The following is a 6,000-nucleotide window of genomic DNA, read 5'->3' as shown; positions in this document are numbered from 1 at the left end:
CGAAAGCGGTTTGAGGGTTAACGTGCACCACGATCCGAGTCAGCCCTCTTAGACGATTCTCGGCGTGCCCGGGACGAAGGGCACGTCGGGATCACGCTTGGCCCCCCTCCCCTCCCCCGGGGAGGGGGCTATTTCGCCGGCTGCGAGCTGAAGCCCGACACCCCTCGGAGAGTCCTCCAGGGCGCCCGGAGTTGCACCCCGCTGTCGCTCTGTCCCCTCCAACTAGGTGCAGGGACCCGGGGAGGCGCGCGAGGACCGACCGGTCACCGTTAAAATTACCTCATCGTTTCAGCTCCCCGCCCCTTTCCCAAACCTGGAAGAAGCGTCCCCTCCGGCCGGAGTCGCACCCCCCGCCCCCCGCTCCCGAGCCAGCCTCGGGCCACGCGCCGCCTCCCCGGGGGCCGCCGAGCCCGGGCAGCGCGCAGCCAAGGGTTAAGGGCGCCGGCCGGCCGGCCGCCGCGCCGTGCGCTCGCGGTGCTCCGAGCGGCTCGCCCCGCCGCCCGCCAGAGGGTGCCCCCCCACCCCCAAGTCGGATCCTTGAGCTGCGGCGGCGGCAGCCAACTGCTCCATATTTGGCTTCTATTACACATTTACATACTGGAGCGAGCGAGCGAGCGCGAGAGAGCGCGAGGGAGGGAGGGCGGGCGGGCGGAGGGAGGAGGGAGGGGAGGGGAGCAGGGGGGGTAGGAGGAGGAGGAGGAGGACGAGGAGGAGGAGGAGGACGAGGAGGAGGAGGAGGAGGACGGAGAGGAGGAGGAGGAGGAGGAGGAGAGAGCAGAGTGTACCGCAGACATCATTTCTACTACAGTGGCGGAGCCGTACAGGACCTGTTTCACTGCAGGGGGATCCAAAACAGCCCCGTGGAGCAGCCGCCCGAGCTACAGCAGCCGCAAGACACTGTTTCTCTCCCTCTGCCCCCCCCTTCCCCACGCAACCCCAGATCCATTTACACTTTACAGTAAGTGGCTATTTTTTTCTCCTCTGATTCTCTCTCCCCCCTCCCCCATCCCCTTCGCCCCTTATTTAGATTAAAATTTGCCCCTACCCCCGCTCTCCAGAGGGGCAAAAGCAACAACCAGCAAACAAACCCCAAACCCCAGTCGCCGGCACCGAAAACAGCTGGAAGAGGAGCGAAGGAAATCGACGCGTCGTTGTGGGGTGTGTGTGTGTGTGTGTGTGTGTGTGTGTGTGTACATACAACCTTCTCCCGCTCCAGCCTCCCGGGCCGACACCCCCGCGCGGGGCGCAGGGACTGACGGCAGGGGGCTGCCGGGCCGGTGGGCGCCCGCCAGGCGAGGGGGCGCGCCCGGGCTGGGGGTGCGGGCGCGGGCGGGGAGAGCGGCGGCGGCGCCCCGCTCCGGTGGCTGCTGGTCCGGCCGCGAGTGCGGAGAGCCGTGTCCCCCTCCCTCGAGGTGGCGTAGGGGTAGGCGGCGGCGGCGGCGGCGGCGGCGGCCGGGGGTCGCGCTGCCCTCTCCTCCCGCCGCCCGCTCCTCAGCCCTCTCCCCCTGCAGGGCGGCGGAGCGAGTGGGTCTGGAGGAGGGCTGGGCTTCCCCGCGGGTGGCCGCCCGGCCTCGGAGCCCCGGGCGGGGGTCTCCCCGCGGAGGCCAGCCTCGCCGGGTGTGCGGCTGCGGGCCGGGAGTTTGCGCGCGGCCGGGCGCCGGGCGGTGGGAGCGCGGGGGGCGCGGAGGGGTGGGCGCGGGGGGAGCCGACGTGCGGGTGCCGGGAGCGCGGCTGGAGCGGCGGTGGCGGCCCTGCTGCTGCTGCCGCCGCCGCCGCCGCCGCCACCGCCGCCCTGTTGGTGCAGCCGCTTCCTGATCATGTGCAGCCGCCGCCGCCGCCGCCGCCCGGAGCCGGGAGCCCGCGAGCGCCCCAGCCCGGGCCCGCGCCCCCGCCAGCGCCCGCGGCAGGAGCGGAGGAGCGGCGGCGGGCGCTGCCCTGCCGGCGCCGGGAGTGAGCGGCTGCGCGGCTGCTGGGAGGGTGAATGAAGCCAGGAGGAGGGGAAGGAGGAGGCGGCGGCGGCGGAGGAGGCGCTGCGGGGATTGGGATGCGCCCTGGAGCCCCGCTGCTCGTTCACTCTGGGCCGGGCCGGAGACTCCGCCACTCCCGCGGCCGCCGCCGCCGCCGCCTCCTACGTGGTTCCACCGCTGCGAGCAGGCCGGTCCCGCAGGGGGCAGGCAAGGGGCCGGCCGGGCGGAGCGAGAGGTGAGGCGGCGGCGTGAGTGTGAGTGAGTGCGTGCGTGTGTGAGTGCGTGTGTATGTGTGTGCGCGCGTGTGCGCGGGGGGGGGGCGGCGGGGGCCGTCGCGGTGGGGAGCGGCCCCACGGGGGCCACTTGGCTGACTCTGCGGCGCCCCGACCCCTCCCCAGCCCCCCGCCCTCAGGCCGCCTTCCTAAACTCCGGGGCTTGTGCTTTCATTTTATTTCAGACCACGTAGGGGGCTGACTGGAAGCGATGAAACAATTCAGGTTTTCTAGGGAGATTGAGCAAGGACCTTAGTGGGGGGGGGTGGAAGTAGGGTGGTGGTGGTGATCTTGCCAGAAAACAACAACAAAAAAATCAGTTTCCAAGGACCGTGGGGTTCGGTTCAACCCTGTGGCTGTTATGTTTTGTTTTGCTTTCTCAGTATATAATCCTGCAGATAAGAGGGTAATATAAATACTTCGGGAGATTGGGAAATTGCTGAAGAGTAGTAAGGGCAAGAAAAAAAAAAAGCCAGTCGGAAGCTGGTTATATAATGCGCGATGTGGCTAACGAGAACGGCAAGCTATTTTTATTTTGTTTACCGTATGCTGTGCAGTAGGGACTCCTCCAAACTGGTTCTGTCCCCGAAGAGATTCTTAGCTTCCCTGCGAGATCCACGGGATACAATTAGTAAAATTAGAAGACCCTATTACACCCACAGAATGAGAACTACTGTCTTAGAGTGGCATGCTCCCTGCACATCCCTTCGTGCAGGCTCGGGAATGTGTATATGCAAATAAGTTCTCCTTTGGCAATCTAGTAGTCACATCTCAATGACATTTGTGTTTTGTAATGCAGGCTGTTCTTAATATTTAAACATTGTCGGTACATATCGCACAGAGCAGTGGGTAGTTACTTGATGGTTATTTTTAGGCATAGCTGGTTACTTTTTCAACAGTGTTATTAGCTAAGCCATTTCTGTTTGGGTTTCTCAGGAGCCCTGTAGTTCCTAGAAGCCCCTGTTAGCCCACCCTGTGGTTTATTTGCAGTTGGATACTTGGGCCTTTTTTCTTTTCCTTTTCTTTCTTTTTTTTAAATTTATTTATTTGGTGGAATGAAGCCTGTGCCTGAGGAAACCACCAAAGAGAAGGTTGAGAAAATCCTGCACATGGACTCTTGGAAAGGGATTGCACCATAACAGCTAATGCTGTGGCATTTGATCTCCTCTGATTGTCCTCCAACTGTGCATGCCTCAGTCAATATTTTAGCGGCTCAGCAGACAAATGGGCTTGAGAGCCGCCTTCTGTGTACAGCAGAGGGTGAAGGGCTCCCGTGGACCTCCTGGCTGCCTCTTTCTCATCGTGTAGATCCGTGTCAATGGTGTAGGTTTTCCCTGCATTTACTCCGGGCCCTGATCACTCCTGTAATTAGATCAGGCTGCCATGGCAACAGACAGTGTGCCTCGTCCATTCAGGTGGGTTTGTCTTGTGCCTGGGCTACTCCAAGTATTTTATGCACAGGATTTGTACTGCTCCAGTCAGAGGAGAGACTCCAGTGCCTCAGTTGTGTCTTCTTTTGGTCATTTGGACAGGAGACACTGAATGAGTCTTTGCAGCAACTCAGCTTTTGTAAAGGAGACCAGCAAGCTGGTAAATGCCTTTCCCCCCGCACAGTGAAAGAGGCCTGGCAGTCCTGCTGATGTTGATTGTGAACAGATCAACAAGTATTTGGTACTTGTTAGAAACCTTTCAGAACTTACCAAAGCAATGGTTTTTTTGCAGTCTGGTGCCTTTGGCCTTGTGGATATTTAACCCCTTCACGTGGGAAAGCGCCGGTCCCTTAGAACCTATGTTGTCACTGTCGGGATTCTAAAGGGTTGACTCAGTGGAAGGGGTTTATGTAGGACGGATATCCCCCTTGTCACATTTCACAACTTTACCATTATCATAGCCGCTATAATCCACAAAAAATGGGACTGACTGGAGGGACCATTCTGGGTGGGTACATTTTTAATTTGGACTTCTTGGCCATCCTTAATCTTTACATCTGTCAGTAGTACCAAGGTTTTTCTCTCAGGTGAGAGATGATAGAGGCCTAGAGCTCGGAGACTGACAATGGGTGATGCTTTTACACAATAAGCAACTTGCACTGTATTTGGAGATATAATTTAATGAGCATTAGTAATTTAGAGCAGCACTCTCCTCTTTGTATTACGATGCCACCTCATTAAGTCCAGTAGGCAAAGAAAAATAATCCTGTTGCCAAAAAATAAAAAGGAGAGAAAAGTAAGTAGCTTTGGTTGCTGAAGCTTTTGTGTGGCGCAGGCGATCCACCTGAGGGGGAGTATTTTAATAACCCTGATATGTGAAAGAGAAAGTAATTGAGAATAATAATGTCTTGATTTGGTTGTGATCCTGCCAGTCTGTTTTTCAGTTTTTAGTTTTACAGCCCCATAGCTCAATTGGTAAATCCTTTTTTTTTTTTTTGCCCTGGGGCTAGGATTCTTTCCCCACAGGGGGTTTACGACTTTCTACTATTTAGTGAGTTTATGCGGTTGGTAACTTGATTGTGGCCTGTTCAGATCAAGTGCTTCTGTGGTTAAAACAAGCTATTTTTTTTTTTCCCTAGGACGTAAATAGATGGGAAGCAAGGATATGAAGTAAGGCATGGAAGTTTTAAGTTGTATACACACTTTGGAGGTCCTGGATTATATTTTGCAACATACAGAAAATCTCTTGCAGTAAAACGTGAACATGTATTTTTGAATGCTAAAATAAGTATGAAAAATGTACTTGATTGGGAACTGTGAAAGTCAATACTTTCCTCTCTGGATTTCATTTTAAGAGGGTTTGGTTAACAGAAATGATATGATACTTTGTCTGGAATATTATAACTGGGCTCCAGGGCCTCTGAATTGTCTTACTCTTCGAGAGAGAGATTCAAGAAAAACTCTTAGCCATCAGATTCTATGTCAAGTGCCCGTAGAAGGCCTTACATTTCATTGTCTCTGAGTCCTGGGAAAGGCCAGCCTTAAGAGATTTTTAAAACATTAGTAAATACATTCTGTGACTCCTCTATTTGTTGTCATTACAGAGTTTAAGGACTCACATTCCTTTTGTGTAATATGCTTTTATTTTTTTTTTCCATTCTGAAATGTCAAGTGGATTTTACTTTTGCACTTACCTTGAATGACAGTTTCTGATGACTAACACATTGCAACAGCGGCTCATTTTATTTCCTATTAGAAGTTAGTCGATAAACATATTTTATTAAAACCCTGAAAATTAGCGTAGGAGTGAATGTTAATTCTTTCAACTATAGCTGTGAGCAGGTAGCACATAGTTTAGATTCTGAAACACTGATATGCTTGCATATTAATATGACAGAGTGCAGGAGACAGGGTAGACATCATTTTCAGGGTGGACATAAATAATTTGATTTCCATTGCTTTTTATTTTCAGAGATCAGTAATTTGAATGGTTGGCTTCTGTGAGAGATTTAGACATGGACAAGCTTAACTGCTTCAAAGAACGGATTTAGTTCCGGTCATACTTCCAAGGTTATCAGAAGCAGGCCCTCCTTATTTTGTAAAAGCGTTGAGAATAATACATTGTAGAAATCTCAGTAGAGATAATCATTTCTGTCCCAGGGCGTTCCATAAAGGACTGCGCATTTTTAAGAATGAATTTTGTAGTCCTCAATTATGCTGTTCAAATTTTAGTTTCATTGAATTCAGTTTAATAAAATACCCATTCAACATGTCTTTAAGAGATGATATAATAATGAGCATACTGAATGCTGTTTTAGAGAATATTTTTAA

General features: G+C 53.6%; 1 protein-coding gene across 9 annotated transcripts in view; it reads left to right on the top strand.

The window, feature by feature from the left end:
- The first annotated feature begins 225 nt into the window (after positions 1–225).
- The window catches only part of ATXN1 (ataxin 1), a 397,308-nt gene continuing 391,533 nt past the window's right edge, over positions 226–6,000 (top strand). For 6 of the 9 annotated variants that reach the window (XM_073877605.1, XM_025890945.2, XM_025890941.2 and 3 more), the window contains exon 1: positions 226–958. The gene's annotated coding sequence lies outside the window, so the exon portion shown is untranslated. Of the gene's footprint in view, positions 959–1,700; positions 2,203–6,000 lie in introns of those variants that run through there. The other 3 variants (XM_025890940.2, XM_073877604.1, XM_073877602.1) reach the window with 1 other exon arrangement.

The sequence above is a fragment of the Callorhinus ursinus genome, unplaced genomic scaffold (genome assembly GCF_003265705.2).
Source record: "Callorhinus ursinus isolate GAN/ISIS: 27379988/994484 unplaced genomic scaffold, GSC_fseal_2.0 scaffold26, whole genome shotgun sequence".
Taxonomy (NCBI): domain Eukaryota; kingdom Metazoa; phylum Chordata; class Mammalia; order Carnivora; family Otariidae; genus Callorhinus; species Callorhinus ursinus.
Note: the sequence above shows the minus strand (reverse complement) of the source record. Positions and strands in the feature narration are given on the sequence as shown.